The sequence below is a fragment of the Canis aureus genome, chromosome 20, assembly GCF_053574225.1.
Source record: "Canis aureus isolate CA01 chromosome 20, VMU_Caureus_v.1.0, whole genome shotgun sequence".
Taxonomy (NCBI): Eukaryota; Metazoa; Chordata; class Mammalia; order Carnivora; family Canidae; genus Canis; species Canis aureus.
The window spans coordinates 774,154-791,923 of record NC_135630.1 but is presented as its reverse complement, the minus strand read 5'-3'; the positions used below and the strand labels follow the sequence as shown (position 1 = coordinate 791,923).

The 17,770-nt window shown below is 44.4% G+C and overlaps 2 long non-coding RNA genes across 7 annotated transcripts in view; one reads left to right on the top strand and one right to left on the bottom strand.

Moving 5' to 3' along the window:
* The window catches only part of LOC144291392 (uncharacterized), a 37,374-nt gene that overhangs the window by 18,825 nt on the left and 779 nt on the right, over positions 1-17,770 (top strand). For all 4 annotated transcript variants that reach the window (XR_013358645.1, XR_013358648.1, XR_013358647.1 and 1 more), the window contains exon 3: positions 13,860-13,952. This is a non-coding gene — a long non-coding RNA (uncharacterized LOC144291392). The remainder of the gene's footprint in view (positions 1-13,859; positions 13,953-17,770) is intronic.
* Positions 4,426-17,770, bottom strand: part of LOC144291393 (uncharacterized) — a 90,151-nt gene continuing 76,806 nt past the window's right edge. For all 3 annotated transcript variants that reach the window (XR_013358652.1, XR_013358653.1, XR_013358650.1), the window contains one exon: positions 4,426-4,502. This is a non-coding gene — a long non-coding RNA (uncharacterized LOC144291393). The remainder of the gene's footprint in view (positions 4,503-17,770) is intronic.

The window sequence follows — 17,770 nt, the reverse complement described above, 5'->3', positions numbered from 1 at the left end:
TGGAAAGCCACAAATTACCAAAACTGTATCAGGAAGAAATAGAAAACCTAAACAGGCCAATAACCAGGGAGGAAATTGAAGCAGTCATCAAAAACCTCCCAAGACACAAAAGTCCAGGGCATGATGGCTTCCCAGGGGAATTCTATCAAACGTTTAAAGAAGAAACCATACCTATCCTACTAAAGCTGTTTGGAAAGATAGAAAGAGATGGAGTACTTCCAAATTTGTTCTTGAGGCCAGCATCACCTTAATTCCAAAACCAGACAAAGAGCCCACCAAAAAGGAGAATTATAGACTAATATCCCTGATGAACATGGATGCAAAAATTCTCAACAAGATACTAGCCAATAGGATTCAACAGTACATAAGAAAATTATTCACCGTGACTGAGTAGGATTTATTCCCAGGACACAAGGCTGGTTCAACACTCATAAAACTATCAATGTGATTTTGCAAGTGACATATCAGATAAAGGGCTAGTTTCCAAGATCTATAAAGAACTTATTAATCTCAACACCAAAGAAACAAACAATCCAATCATGAAATGGGCAAAAGAACAGAATTCTCACAGAGGAAGACATAGACATGGCCAACACCCACTTGAGAAAATGCTCTACATCACTTGCCATCAGGGAAACACAAATCAAAACCACAATGAGATATCACCTCACACCAGTGAGAATGGGCAAAATTAACAAGGCAGGAAACTACAAATGTTGGAGAGGATGCAGAGAAAAGGGAACCCTCTTACACTGTTGGTGGGAATGTGAACTGGTGCAGCCACTCTGGAAAACTGTATGGAGAATCCTCAGAGTTAAAAATAGACCTCCGTACGACCCAACAATTGCACTGCTGGGGATTTACCTCAAAGACGCAGATGCAATGAAACGCTGGGACACCCGCACCCTGAGGTTCAGAGCCGCAATGCCCATGATAGCCACACTGCGAAGGGGCCTCGGTGTCCATCAAAGATGAATGGATATGGAGGGTGTGTGGTCTCTGTACAAAATGCAAGATTACTCAGCCGTTAGGAATGACAAACACCCACCATTTGCTTCGACGTGGATGGAACCAGAGGGTGTTACGGCTGAGGGAAGAAGGCAATAGGTGAAGGACAAACATTATATGGTGTCATTCTTTTGGGGAGTATGACAAAAATAGTGAAAGGGAATAGAGGCGAAAGGAGAAAAAAATGAGTGGGAGATGGCAGAGAGGGCAGAACAGGAGAGACTCCTAACCCTGGGAAACGAACAAGGGGTGGAAGAAAGAGAGGAGGGCGGGGGGTGGCGGTGACTGGGCGACGGGCACCGAGGGGGGAACTTGATGGGATTAGCACTGGGGGGTTACTCTCTATGTTGGTAAAACGAACTCCAATAATAAATAAACCGATAAACTCACAAACTTCCCGAGACACAAAAGTCCAGGGCCAGTAGGCTTCCCAGGGGAATTCTATCCAATGCTTCAAGATGAAAGCATACCTATGCTACTAAAGCTGCTCCGAAAGATAGAAAGAGATGGAACACTTCCAACCCCGTTCTTGGAGGCCAGGGTCACCTTAACTCCAGAACCCAAGAACCCACCAAAAAGAAGAATCCTGGACCGATGTCCCTGATGAACGCAGATGCACACCTTCTCCACAAGATACGACCCAACAGGATGCAACGGGACATTATTAAGAAGTTACTCACCACGACCCAGTGGGGTTAATCGCCAGGGTGCAAGGCTGCTTCAGCACTCGGAGAACACTCGATGGGCTTCATCAGATCTGCAAGAGAGAAAACAAGAACCAGATGATCCTCTCAAGAGACGCAGAGGAAGCATTTGACAAAATACGGAATCCATGCCCGATCCAAACGCATCAGAGTACAGGGATACAGGAAACGTCTCTCAGCATCTTCCAAGCCATCTCCGAAAAGCCCGTGGCAAATTATCATTCGCAATGGGGAAACACCGGGAGCCTTGCCCTGAAGAACAGGCACGAGACTGGGATGTCACTCTCACCACTGCTATTCTCAGCACAGTACGAGACGTCATGGCCTCAGCAGTCAGGCAACAAAACGAAACAAAAGGCATTCAAACTGGCAAAGAAGAAGTCAACAACTCCCTCTTCGCCGATGACATTATATTGTACCTAGAAAACCCAAAAGACTCCACCACATGATTGCTCAAACTCCCTACAGCAAGTTCGGCAGTGCGGCAGGATACAAACGTGGGGCCCAGAAACTAGTGGCCTTTCTACATGCGAACAAGGAGACGGAGGAAAGGGACATCGAGGAAAGGGTCAACCCCAATTATACAACTGCAGCACCCCCAAAAAAGCATGAGCTACCTAGGAAGAACCCTAACCAAAGGTGTAAAGGGTCTCTACCCGAAACACTGCAGAACAAGTCTGAAGGAAACTGAGGAAGAAACAAAGAGATGGAAAAGGTTCCATGATGCTGGATTGGAAGAATTAATATTCGGGAAAATGTCAATGTGACCCAGGGCAATTGACACAACTAATGCAATCCCTGTCAGAAATACCATGGACTCTCTTCAGAGAGCTGGAGCAAGTCATCTGAAGACTTGTGTGGAATCCGAAAAGACCCCGAACGGCCACAGGAAGAGTAGCCAAGAAAACCACTGTGGGGGCAGCACAATGCTGGATTTCACGTTGTGCCACGAAGCTGTGACTGGCAAGACAGTGGGATACTGGCACAAAGACAGGCACACCGATCAATGGAACAGAAGAGAGCATCCAGAGGTGGACCCTCAACTCTATGGGTAACTAATATTCGGCCAGGCAGCAAAGACCTTGCAGGGGGAACAAAAAAGACAGTCTCTTCAGTAAATGCTGCTGGGAACACTGGACAGCCACACGCAGAAGAATGAAACTGGACCATTCCTCTCACACCATACACAAGGATAAACTCAAAATGGATGAAGGATCTAAATGCAAGACAAGATTCCATCAAAATCCTAGGGGACAACACAGGCAACAACACCATTCTTGATCTGGTCCACAGCAACTTCGTGCAAATTACATCAGCCACAAAGGCCAGAGAAACAAGAGCAAAAATTGATCGCTGGGACTTCACCAAGATGAGCAGCTTCCGCACAGCAAAAGAAACACTCAAAAAACTTAAAGCCAACGCATAGAATGGGAGAAGATATGTGCAAATGACCCTGTCAGGTAAAGGGCCAGTATCCAAGATCTCTGAAGAACTTCTGCAACTCCACAGCAAAGAGACCAAGGATCCAATCTGGTAGACGGGCAAGAGACGTGAACGGAAATGTCACAGAGGAAGACGTAGGCGTGGCAGACAAGCACATGAGACAATGCACCGCATCACTGGCCGTCAGGGAAATACAGGTCATAAGCACAACGAGATCCCACCTGACACACCAGTGACCACGGTGAATGTTAACAAGACAGGAAGCAGCGAATGTCAGTGATGATGTGGCGAAAGGGGAACCCTCTTGCACTGCTGGTGGGAATGTGACCTGGTGCAGCCACGCCTGGAAAACCGTGTGCAGGTGCCTCAGAGAGGTAACAACAGATCTGCACTGTGATCCAGCATGGGGGTGCACTGGTGGAGAGTACCCCAATGATACAGATGCAGGTAAATGCTGGGACACCTGCACCCCGAGGTTTCAAGCGGCAACATCCATGATAGTCACTCTGCGGAAGGAGCCTCGGTGTCCATCGAAAGATGAATGGATAAGGAGGGTGAGTGGTCTCTGCACACAATGGAAGATTACTCAGCCGTTAGAAACGACGAACACCTACCATTTGCTTCGACCTGGATGGAACCGGAGGGTATTAAGGCTGAGGGAAAGAAGACAATCGCGAAGGACAAACATCATATGGTCTCATTCTTCTGGGGAGGATGAAAAGAATAGTGAAAGGGGAGAGAGGGGAAAGGAGAAAAAAATGAGTGGCAGATAGCAGAAAGGTAGACCGAACAGGAGAGACTCCTAACCCTGGGAAACGAACAAGGGGTGGAAGAAAGGGAGGAGGGTGGGGGGTGCGGGTGACTGGGCGACGGGCACGGAGGGGGGCACTTGATGGGATGAGCCCTGGGGGATTATGCTCTATGTTGGCAAAATGAACCCCAATAGGAAATAAGAAACACACCTATAAAGAAACACACAAACCTCCCGAGACACAAAAGTCCGGGGCCAGATGGCTTCCTAGGGGAATTCTATCAAACGCTTCAAGAAGAAATCATACCTGTGCTACCAAAGCTGCTCCGAAAGATAGAAAGAAATGGAATACTTCCAAACTCGTTCTTGGAGGCCAGCGTCACCTTAACTCCAAAACCCAAGGCCCCCCCCCACCCAAAGGGAGAATTCTGGACCGATGTCCCTGATGAACACGGATGCACACCTCCACAAGCTATGAGCCAACGGGATCCAACAGGACATTATTAACAAGTTACTCACGATGACCCGGTGGGCTTTATCCCCGGGGTGCAAGGCTTCTTCAGCACTCAGAAAGCACTCAAGGTGCTTCTTCAGATCTGCAAGAGAGAAAACAAGAACCAGATGATCCTCTCAAGAGACGCAGAGGAAGAAGCATTTGACAAAACACAGCATCCATTCCTGATCCAAACGCTTCAGAGTACCGGGATAGAGGGAACGTCCCTCAGCATCTTCAAAGCCATCTACGAAAAGCCCGTGGCAAATTCTCATTCCCAATGGGGAAACACTGGGAGCCTTTCCCCGATGACCAGGCACGAGACGGGGATGTCCACTCTCTCACTGCTGCTATTCTCAACATAGTACGAGACGTCATGGCCTCAGCAATCAGGCAATGAAAAGAAATAAAAGGCATTCAAATCGGCAAAGAAGAAGTCAAACTCTCCCTCTTCACCGATGACATGATACCGTACCTAGAAAACCCAAGACGGCTGGAACTCCTACAGCAAGTTCGGCAGTGTGGCGGGATACAAACTCGGGACCCAGAAACCAGTGGCCTTTCTGTAAGCGAAGAATGAGACCGAGGAAAGGGACATCGAGGAAGGGGTCAACCCCATTTATACAACCGCAGCACCCAAAAAAACCATGAGCTACCTAGGAATAAACCTAACCAAAGGGGTAAAGGATTGCTACCCAAAATACTGCAGAACATGTCTGAAAGAAACTGAGGAAGACACAAAGCGATGGAAAAAGGTTCCATGCTCCTGGTTTGGAAGAATTAATATTGGGGAAAATGTCAACGTGACTCAGGGCAATTTACAGAAATAGTGTAATCCCTCTCAGAAATACCATGGACTATCTTCAGAGAGCTGGAAAAAATCATCTGAAGACTTGTGTGGAATCAGAAAAGACCCCGAACGGCCACAGGAATAGTAGCCAAGAAATCCAATGCAGGGGGTGGGGGTGGGGCAGCACAATGCCAGATTTCAGGGCGCGCCTCAAAGCTGTGAGCATCAGGACAGTGTGGTACTGTCACAGAAACGGACACATGGATCAATGGAACAGAGGAGAGCATCCAGATGTGGACCCTCAACTCTACGGGCAACTAATATTTGGCCAGGCAGGAAAGATGGGAAAAAAAGACAGTCTCTTCGATCAAGGCTGCTGGGAACACTGGACAGCCACATGCAGAGGAATGAACCTGGACCATTCCTCTCACACCAAACACAAGGATAAACTCAAAATGGATGAAGCATCTAAATGTGAGACAAGATTCCATCAAAACCCCCCGGGAGAACACGGGAAACAACACCCTTCTTGAACTGGGCCACAGCAACTTCTTGCAAATTACATCAGCCACGAAGTCCAGAGATACAAGAGCGAAAATGGATCGCTGGTACTTCATCAAGATGAGCACTTTCCGCACAGCAAAAGAAACACTCAACAGAACTCAAAGGCGGCCCACAGAATGGGAGAAGAAGGTATGTGCAAATGACCCCGTCAGATAAAGGGCCAGCATCCAAGATCTCTGAAGAACCTCTGCAACTCCACAGCAAAGAGACCAACCATCCCATCCAGAAAACGGGAAAAGTCACGAACAGAAAAGTCACAGAAGAAGACCTATATGTACATGGCCAACAAGCAGGCAAGACAATGCTCTGGGTCACTGGCCATCAGAGTAATAAAGGTCAAAACCACCATGAGATGCCACCTCACACCGGTGAGAACATTAAAAAGACAGGAAACACCAAATTTTGGGGAGGCTGTGGAGAAAGGAGAACGTTTTCAAAATGCAAAAATTTCAGAGGTAGCCATACTCACCTGACAGGGACCAAGCGGGAGGGGCGGGCTCCTGGCCAGGCTGGGGTGCTTGGGGAGGGACCTGAGAGCTGGGAGGGGGAGGCAGGCGGAGTAAGAGCCAAGGGCTTGGGGAGGCTCCTGGGGCCCAGCAGCCCAGGCCCTCAAGCCACCGTCCCAAGGCCGTGCCCTGACATTGCAAAGTGCCTGCACCCTAACCCCTCTGAGCGCACGCACATGGGTTCCGCGGTACCTCCCTGAGCCCGGGGGAGGGGCCCCGCACCCTCCCTGAGCCGCCCAAAGGAGACCTGGCCTGACCTGTAGGAGGCCCCACCGCCGACCCCTCCGCTAACAGGTCCCACCACTCCTCCCCCGCAGCCCTCTGCCCGGCACCCTGGCGGCCCAAAGGGTGTCCGCCGGGCTCGCCACGGGGGCGCCTCCATGCGGCCCCCAAGACTCACTGTCCCCCTCCGGTCCCTCCCAGGCACCCGCCGCGCCACCAGCGAGGGCCAGATGCCTCTCGCACAGCCACCCCGGGGCCCGTCACGCCTCCCGGGGCCCACGCTGACCTGCGCGCCGGGGGCCGAGGCCTGCAGAGCCGCTGCCGGGAGCCCGGAGCGCCAGGAACCGCGGGCCTGGAGGGGCGGCGCGGCCGAGCTACCTCCTGCCACCGCCGGGTCGCCGCATCTGCGCACAGCTCCTCCTGCGGCCAGCCGCGGCCCCCTTCAGGTCACGCTCGGGGTCAGGCGCAGGGGCAAGCTCCTGGAACCCTGTGGCCTCACCCCCGCTCCCGTCCCTGGGCCCGCCCCCCGCACAGAGGCCCGCCCTTCGCGGAGTTCAGAGCGGAGTGGAGAATGCCTATGCCTCTGCCGGGTAGTCTGGTCAGGCGCTGGGTTTGAGGCCTTGAGCCCCCCGCTCAGTCCCAAGGGACTCCTGCTCATGGAGGCACGAAGCCTCTCTCTGGCTCTGTGTCTCCCTCCCTGTCCTTCCGTCGGGGTCTCTGTCTCTCCCTCCCGGTCTCACTCTCTGTCCCTCCTGGTCTGGCCCTGTCTCCCTCCCTATCTCTCAATCTTAGCCACAGCAATCAGACATCAAAGAGAAATAAAGTGCATCCGGAATTGCAAGGATGAAGTAAAACTTTCACTATTTGCAGTTGACATAATAGTACACACAGAAAACCTTAAACACTCCTTCAAAAACATTCTATAGCTGAGAAATAAATTTGTAAAGTCACAGGATACAAAAACAACACACAGAAATCTGTATCATTTCTATACACTAATAATGAAACAGCAGAAGGACAAATTAATAAAATAATCCCATTTACAATTGAACCAGAAATATTAAAATACCTAGGAATAAGCTTAACCAAAGAGGTAAAAGACCTATACTCTGAAAACTATAAAACAATGATTAAAGAGTTGAAGATGACACAATTGGAAAGACATTCCATGCTTATGGATTAGAAGGCCAAATACTGGGATCCCTGGGTGGTGCAGCGGTTTGGCGCCTGCCTTTGGCTCAGGGCGCAATCCTGGAGACCTGGATCGAATCCCACGTCGGGCTCCCGGTGCATGGAGTCTGCTTCTCCCTCTGCCTATGTCTCTGCCTCATTCTCTCTCTCTCTCTGTGACTATCACAAATAAATAAAAATTAAAAAAAAAATTAAAAAAAAAAAGGCCAGATACTGTTAAAAGGTCTATGCCAACCAAAGAAATCTACACTTTGGATGCAATTCCTATCAAAATATCACCGGCATTCTTCACAGAGCTAAAACAATCCTAAAATTTATATGGAACCACAGAATACCCCAAGCAGCCGAAGCAATCTTGGAAAAACAAAACAGGAGGTAACACATTCCAGACTTCCAGTTCTATTACAAAGCTGTAGTAATTCAGAAAGTATACTGTTAGTACAAAATGGACACACAGATTAATAAAACAACACTAAAAAATCTATAATTATATGATCATTTACTCTCTGACAAAGCAGGAAAAAATAATGGGAAAAAGTCTCTTCAACAAGTGCTGTTGGGAAACTGGATAGCTACTTGCAAAAACAATGAAAGTAGGCCATTTTCTTACACCATACACAAAATATACTCAAAATGTATCAAAGACCTAATTGTGAGATCTGAAAGTATAAAAATTCTAGAAGAGAGCAATTTCCCTGGTATTCCTGTAGCGACATTTTTCTAGACATGTCCCCTAAACTATGAGGATGCAGCAAAGGTGGTCCTAAGAGGAAAGTATATAGCAACACAGGCCTTTCTCAAGAAACAAGTTGCAAAGACACAACATAACCTGAAATCTAAAGGAGCTGATAAAAGAACAACAGATAAAGCCTAAATCTAGCAGGAGAAGAAAAATAATAGAGTGGACCATAAAGCAATGATATGGGGGAAAAAAACAGAAAAGATCAATGAAATTAATAGCTGATTCTTTGAAAGAATTAATAAAATCGATAAATACCTAGCCAGACTTATCAAAAAGAGAAAAGAGAAAGGACTCAAAGAAATAAAATCATGAATGAAAAAGAGATCACAAGCAACACTGAAGACATACAATTATAAGAGAATATTGTGAGCAATTATATCCCAACAAATTAGGCAATTTGGATGCATTCCTAGAAATATATAAACTACTAAAACGGAAACAGGAAGAAACAGAAAATCTGAACAGAGCCATAACCAGCAAAGAAATTGAATCAGATCTCAAAGATCTCCTAACAAACAAGAGTCCAGGGCCAGACGGCTTCCCAGGGGAATTCCACCAAACATTTAAATAATTAGTACCTATTCTGAAACTGTTCCAAAAACTAGAAATGGAAGAATAACTTCCAAACTCATTCTATGAGGCCAGCATCAATCCCAACACCAAATAAAGACCCCACCCAAAAGAAGTACAGATCAAAGATCCCTGATGAATATGGATGCAAAAATTGTCACCAAGATAGTAGCAAATTGGATCCAAAAGTTCATTAAAAGGATTATTTACCATGACCAAAAGGAATTTATTCCTGAGATGCAAGGGTGGTTCAACAGTTGCAAATCAACGTGATACACAACATTAATAAAAGACAAAATACAGCATTCTTTCTTGATTGAAACTCACTGCAGTATAAAGACAGAAGGAACTTACCTCAGTATCCTAAAAGCCATACAAGAAATCCACAGTGAATATCATCCTTAACAGGGAAAAACAGAGATTTTCTTCCAGGGTCAGGAATAAGACAGGGATGTCCACTCTCACTGCTGTTCAACATAGTGCTAGAAGTCCTAGCCTCAGAAATCAGACAAATAAAAAGCATCCAAATTGGCAAAGAAGTCAAACTTTCACTATTTGTAGACAACATGATACTTTATATAGAAAACCCAAAAGATTCCATCCCAAAATTGCTTGAACTGATGTAGGAATTCAGCAAAATCGCAGAATATAAAATCAATGCACAGAAGTCAGTTGCATTTCTATACACTAAACATGAACGGATGAAAGAAATGAAGGAATGGATCCCACTTACAATTGTCCCCCGAACCATGAGACACCTTGGAATAAACCAAAGAGGTAAAGGATCTGTACTCCGGATACTATGGAATGCTTATGAAAGAAATTGAGGAAGACATAAAGAAAAGGAAAAACATTCCATTCTCATGCATTGGAAGAACAAATATTGTTAATGCTACCCCAAAAGTCGTCTATTGCTACCCAGAGCAACCTACACATTCAGTGCAATCTCTATCAAAATACCAATTTTTAAAAGGTTTTAAAGGTTTTATTTATTTATTCATGACAGATACACAGAGAGGGAGAGAGAGAGGCAGAGACACAGGCTGAGGGAGAAGCAGGCTCCATGCAGGGAGCCCAACGTGGGACTGGATCGCGAATCTCCAGGATCCGGCCCTGGGCTGAAGGTGGCGCTAAACCGCTGAGCCACCTGGGCTGCCCGCATTAGCATTTTTTACAGAGCTGGAACCAACAACTCTAAAATTTTTTTTAATAAATTTATCTTTTATTGGTGTTCAATTTGCCAACATATAGAATAACACCCGGTGCTCATCCCGTCAAGTGCCCACCTCAGTGCCCATCACCCCCACCCCCCACCCTCCTCTGCTTCCACCACCCCTAGTTCATTTCCCAGAGTTAGGAGTCTTTCATGTTCTGTCTCCCTTTCTGATATTTCCCACTCATTTTTTCTCCTTTCTCCTTTATTCCCTTTCACTATTTTTTATCGTCCCCAAATGAATGAGATCATATAATGTTTGTCCTTCTCCAATTGACTTATTTCACTCAGCCATAATACTCTCCAGTTCCATCCACGTCGAAGCCAATGGTGGGTATTTGTCATTTCTAATGGCTGAGTAATATTCCATTGTGTACATAAACCACATCTTCTTTATCCATTCATCTTTCTATGGACACCGAGGCTCCTTCCACAGTGCGGGTATTGTGGACATTGCTGCTACAAACATCGGGGTGCAGGTGTCCCGGCATTTCATTGCATCTGTATCTTTGGGGTAAATCCCCAACAGTGCAATTGCTGGGTCCATAGGGCAGATCTATTTTTAACTCTTTGAGGAACCTCCACACAGTTTTCCAGAGTTGCTGCACCAGTTCACATTCCCACCAACAGTGCAGGAGGGTCCCCCTTTCTCCACATCCTCTCCAACATTTGTGGTTTCCTGCTTTGTTAATTTTCCCCATTCTCACTGGTGTGAGGTGGGATCTCATGGTGGTTTTGATTTGTATTTCCCTGATGGCAAGTGAGCGGAGCATTTTCTCATGTGCTTGTTGGCCACGTCTATGTCTTCCTCTGTGAGATTTCTCTTCATGTCTTTTGCCCATTTCATGATTGGATTGTTTCTTTGCTGTTGAGTTTAAGAAGTTCTTTATAGATCTTGGAAACTAGCCCTTTATCTGATATGTCATTTGCAAATATCCTCTCCCATTCTGTAGGTTGTCTTTGAGTTTTGTTGATGGTATCTTTTGCTGTGCAAAAGCTTCTTATCTTGATGAAGTCCCAATAATTCATTTTTGCTTTTGTTTCTCTTGCCTTCATGGATTAATCTTGCAAGAAGTTACTGTGGCCAAGTTCAGAAAGGGTGTTGCCTGTGTTCTCCTCTAGGATTTTGATGGAATCTTGTCTTACATTAAGATCTTTCATCCATTTTGAGTTTATCTTTGTGGATGGTGCAAGAGAGTGGTCTAGTTTCATTCTTCTGCACGTGGATGTCCAATTTTCCCAGCACCATTTATTGAAGAGACTGTCTTTTTTCCAGTGGATAGATAGTCTTTCCTCCTTTGTCGAATACTATTTGGCTATAAAGTTGAGGTTCCACTTCTGGATTCTCTATTCTGTTCCATTGATCTATGAAACAACCCTAAAATTTGTATGAAACCAGAAAAGACCTCAAATCACCAAAGTAATGTTGAAAAAGAAAACCAAAGCTGGAGGCAGCAAAATTCTGGACTTCAAGCTGTATTACAAAGCTCTGATCATCAAGACAGTATGGTTCTGATACAAAACAGACACATATATCGATGAGACAGAATAGAGAACCCAGAAATGGACCCTCAACTCTACGGTCAACTAATCTTTGACAAACCAGGAAAGAACATCCAGTGGAAAAAGACATTTTTTCAACAAATGGTGTTAGGAAAATTATACAGCCACATGCAGAAGAATGAAACTGGACCACTTTCTTACACCATACACAAAGATAAGCTCAAAATGGGCGAAACACCTAAATGTGAGACAGGAATCCATCAAAATCCTAGTGGAGAATACAGGCAGCAATCTGTTGAACTCAGCCGCAGCAACTTCTTTCTAGACATGTCTCTGGAGACAAGGGAAGCAAAAGCAAAAGTGAACTATTGAAACCTCATCAGGATAAAAATTTTTGCACAGTAAAGGAAAAAACCAACAAAACTAAAAGGCAACTATGGAATGGGAGAAGATATTTGCAATGATCTTATCAGGTCAAGGGCTAGTATCCAAAATCGATAAAGAACTTATCAAACTCAAGCAAAAAATTCAGTTGAGAAATGGACAGAAGACATGAACAGACGTTTGTCCAAATAAGACATACACATGGCCAACAGACACATGAGAAAATGTTCCACGTGACTTGTCATCAGGGAAATACAGATCAAAGCCAAAATGAGATGCCACCTCACACCAGTCAGAATGGCTAAAATTAACAAGACAGGAAACAACTGATGTTAGCAAGGATGTGGAGAAAGGGAACCCTTTTACACTGTTGGTGAGAATGCAGACTTTTGCAGCCTCTGTGGAAAACAGAATGGAAGTTCCTCAAAAACTGAAAAATAAAACCATCCTACCACGCAGTAATTGTACTATTAGGTATTTATCTAAAGGATACAAATATAGTTATTCAAAGTAGCTCAAGCAGTCCAATGTTTATAGCAGCAGTGCGTACAACAGCCAAAATATGGAAAGAGCCAAGATGCCCATTGAGAGATGAATGGAGAAGCAATATATATGGATATAATATGGAATATTACCCAACCATCAAAAAGAATGAAATCTTGCCATTTGCAGTGATGTGACTAGAACTAGAGGGTATGATGCTAAGTGAAGTAAGTCAGTCAGAGAAAGACAGATACCATAATATTTCACACATACGTAAAATTTAAGAAATAAGACAGATGAACATAGGGGAAAGGAAGGAAAAATAAGATGAAAATTGAGAGGGAGGCAAACCATGGGAGACTCTTAACACTAGGAAACAAACAGGGTTGCTGGAGGGGAGGGGAGTGAGGGGATGAGGTAAATGGGTGATGGACATTAAGGCAGGCACATGATGTAATGAGCACTGGATGTTATATGCAACTGATGAATCACTAAGCTCTGCCTCTGAAACTAGTAAAACTATTCGGACTGTATCAAAACAAAATGCTTCTGCACAGTGTAGGAATCATCAACAAAACTAAAAGGCAACCTATGAAATGGTCTGGGGATATAGTGCACAGCACGGTGACTATAGTTAACAATATTATATATTTGAAAGTTGATAAGAATGTAAATCTTAAAAGTTCACATCACAAGAAAAAGAATTTGTAACCATGTGAGGTGTGGATGTTAATTAAATTTATTGTAGTAATTTCACAGTATATATATATATATTTCAAATTAATATGCAGTACACTGTTTACTGGAATTTAAATAAAAATATTTTTAAACTGTTATATTCTTTACATTTATGCAATATTACATGTCATTTATATGTCAATAAAGCTGGAAAAATTAATTTTTAAAATTGTTTTTACGTTTTCCATCCACACCTCAGAGACAGTGCTATTATCCTTATTGGGCTTTTTGTTGGTTAATTTACATTCTTGAACTTGTACCATCTCATTATTCCTTGGCTCAAAGACCTCCAGTAGGCAGGAAGATACAAAACAATAATAAAAGTAGCCAAGAATTACCATGTTTGTGAAATCACTTAATTCTCACAGCAACTCCATGATATAGGGACTACTACCATGATCATCTTGTAGCTTAAAGATAAAGAGGGGCATGGAAAGCTGAAATAACATCCACTTTGGAAGAGCTAGTAACAGAAGGGGTAGGAATTTGAACTCAGTTAGGGATGAATCTTATGTTCATCCATAAACCCACTTCCTTAAACTACCTCACTACAGTTTACAGGAACAGTTGTTGCCTCAGGAAGACTACACCCTGGAACATCCTCACTCAGAAAACAATCACAGGATGTAGAAGCCACCAGAAGGCAGGTAACTTCCACTTTTTATTCTATACTTCTACATTCTGAGGGTTTTTTTGCAACAAACATGTATTCTTTGTAATGACCATTATCCATAAAGATGGTACTTAAAATGGAAGACAGGGCATGACAAGTTTTTCAAAGAAAAAGATAAATTTAGCCCCAAGATCACAAAACTAAGGGGTATGCCCCCACACTCTCCCTCTATCTCTGGTAAGCACCAATCTATTCTGTTTCTATCAATTATTATGTAAGTGAGATTATAAGTGTTCGTCATTCTCTGACTTATTTCACCTAGCATAATTCCTCCAATGTCTATCCATGTTGTCATAAATGGCAAGATTTTCTTTATGGCCAAATAGTATTCCTTCATCCATTCATTTGTTGATAGATACTTAGGTTGTTACCATTGGTTAGCTATGGTGAATAATGCTGTGATGAATATGGGGTGTAGACATATTCAGGGTGGTGATTTTGTTTCATTAAGTTATATATCCAGAAGTGCATCTATTTATAGTTTCTTGAGGACCCTTCCTACTGTTTTCCATAGTGGCTGTCCCAATTTCCACTCTCAGATGGACCGCTTTCAGACAGTAAAGAGTGTCCCTGAGGAGAGCAGTGCTAGCCACTTGGATGGACACATGAAAGGACAAAGTTAGAGGGACCCAGGTAGAAGGAATGGGGCATTGAGAGGGGGGAATCCAAGGGCTTCTGTTCCTGTTATGACTTTGATTGCACCTCCAAAAGAGATATATTGAAGCCTAAGCCCTGGATACCTGAGAATATGATCTTATTTGGAAATAGGGTCATTGCTGATGTTATCAGTTAAATGAGGTCATACTGAAATAATGTGGGCCCCAACCTAATACGGCTAGTGTCCCTATCCCTATAAAAAGAGGAGGGAGACACACAAGGGAACTCCATGTGAAGATGGAGGCAGAGATCAGAGTGATGTGTCTATAAGCCAAGGGGTGACAAAGATTGTTGCAGCCACCAGAAGCCAGGACAAAGGCATGGGACAGTATCTTCTCCACAGCCTCCTGAAGGAGCCAACCCTGCTGGCTCCATGTTCAGACTTTTAGATGCCACAACTGTGAGAGTACACATTTTTGTTGTTTAAGCTACCTGGTTGGTGGCACTCTGTTATGGTAGTCCTAAGAAACCAAGACAGTTACCTTCATAATTTGAACCCAAGATGCCTCCCTGCTGCACACCTTCACACACACACCACCCTGTCCAAACTTTCATTCATAGCCCTCACATGAAACTTTCTAGTTTTTGACTTCTAGGCTTATTTTGTTAACTGGAAAACTTCCATATCTTCATCCTAACTCTTTTTCATTCACCCTTATATGTTCTGCCCATTACATGTTCGTATGGGGTTAGAAAATACCTTCTGGTCCTGTGAATTAGTGAGTGGGGAAGAGTGCTTTAAGCTGGTAGTAAGAAGTAGTTAGGGTGACATTTTCTCTCTTATAGTCATTTCCTTTCATGATCCCATGGCAGCTGGATGTAGAGTCTTGATTCTCACTGAGCAGTGGTCTCAGGGAAGCATCCCTATGCTGGGCCAAGAATCCCACCCAGACCTGCACATAACCTTTACCTCCCCTGGTTTACTGGCAAGATTGTCTGAGCATCACAATGTTGTGCACAATGCCCTGCACATCAGGACCTGCAGCCCTACTTCTTGTTATCAGGCCACCTGCCGGTACATCCTTACTCTGACTTGCCCACGTCTCAGATGAACAGTGGTGGGCCTCAGGATGACACCTTACTCTTAGCTCTCCAGACTGGCTTTTGAGGAGTTCCATCCCCACCTCTTGAAATAACCAAAAATCTGGGATTCAGGGTTGGGACCCTCATTCTTGGTATTGGTGGTTTCTCCACATGACAACTGCCTCTTCATTTTCCCTCTAGGCCTCAGGGAGTGGGATTTTCACAGGCTTACGTGAATCTTACCTGAATCCCATTTATCTTCCAAGCCTCAGGTTCAGAAAAATGCTGCCTATCTGTGCTCTTGAATTACGAGCTCTATGAAAAGTGACGAGTGAGAGCATTATAGCAGCAGCTATAGCTAAACTTTATTCAAATCTAGTCATGCTAGCATTGTTCTAGGTGCTTTGAGCCTAGGCACTCTGGCTCCAGAATCCAGGTAAAAAAAAAAAAAAAACTGTAAGCTTTTATACTTCCCTTAGGCCCAGGTTCTTAGAAGGGATATGATAGATATTGGTGAGTACATCAAGGGCCAGAAATTGAGGGGGAAATGAGTAACTGGTTGTCTTTCTCCAGGGTGGGTTCCACCATGAACACTGCCTGTGCTCAACCCAATTCTATCACTTCCAGACCCTTCTCTGCCTTCTCAAACTTCGACCTAACTTTGGCCATTTGACATGTTCAGAAAAGGGTGGAATTTTGATGAGTTGGACATCTGCCAGGTATATAAGTGAATACCATAAAGAGGGCTTGAGTGTGTTTATGAAGCTTTTATTTCCTCCTCCGCCTAAGCATGACATAGTCTATCCTTGGAAGAAGTACAAACACCATCTGTCCCTTGTCAGGCCCAGTGACCAGAGGGCTTGGTCACTCAAAGAACCTGTACTCTTGGGTGGCAGGCTACCAGGGATTGTGCAAGCATTGGGTGGCCCCAGGCTGGGGGTGGACAACTTGACACCATCACATCTCTTTGGTCTGTGTCTTCCTACGTGTTTTTAGGGGTAGACAGTAATAAAAATTCCCTGCCTGAAATGATAGTCAGTGACTGAAGAACTAATGTTTCCCTCTGCCCTGGCTTCTCTTCATTTCTATCTTTCTCTTTAGAATGAGAAAGTTGGCTGTGACACCCTGTTTCAAAGACTCACATCCGAGGAAAATCCATTCTCAACAAGGCAGAAGATCAGGCCATTTGAGCATGCCCTGTGCCAATGAAAGCACATGTTCAGTTGTATACATTTGCCCTTGCTTTCAGATGTTTTTATTCTCGGTCTGCATCCTTCACCTTGAGATTTTAGAAGCTAGAAACACTTTCTTCTACTTAGTTGTAAGTCAGATGCTATTGCATGGAAACTTCATGGTCTTTAGCCAGCAGGGTGGACAGCAAGTTAGAGATGACAGCCATGTGTTATCCTGGTATCAGCCAGGCTAAGTACTGCTAAGTACTAAGAGGCTAAGTACCGCTGCTATACCAAGTGACTCCAAGGTGTCAGAAGCTACAAAATTAAAGATTTATTTCTTGCTCACACCATCTGGGTCAGCCGCATGTCTACTCTAAATCATATTAACCTGGGACTCAAGTTGATGGAGAAGATGTTTTCTAAAGAATTGCTGGGTGTCATGGTGGAGGGAAGAAAGAGCATGGAGATTAACACCACTGAACTGTGCAATTAAAAATGTTTAATATAGGGACGCCTGGGTGGCTCAGCTGTTGAGCATCTGCCTTTGGCTCAGGGCATAATCCTGAAGTCCCAGTATCAAGCCCCACATTGGACTCCCTGCATGGAGCCTGCTTCTCCCTCTGCCTGTATCTCTGCCTGTCTCTCTGTGTGTGTGTGTGTGTGTGTGTGTGTGTCTCATGAATAAATAAGTAAAATCTTTAAAAATTTTTAAGATAGTATTTTTTTACCTTATATGCATTGTACCACAATAAAAAAATGAAGAGAGATAGAGAGAACCATACTCCAAGTATACCCTAGCTTCTGCTGGAACATAGAATACACATTTCTGCTCACATTTTAGTATTCAGAGCAAATCATATGACCATGTCTATTGTCAGTGAGACAAGGAAGTATACTCTACCCTAACAGAGTGTCAGTGAATCTCTGAAGATACTAA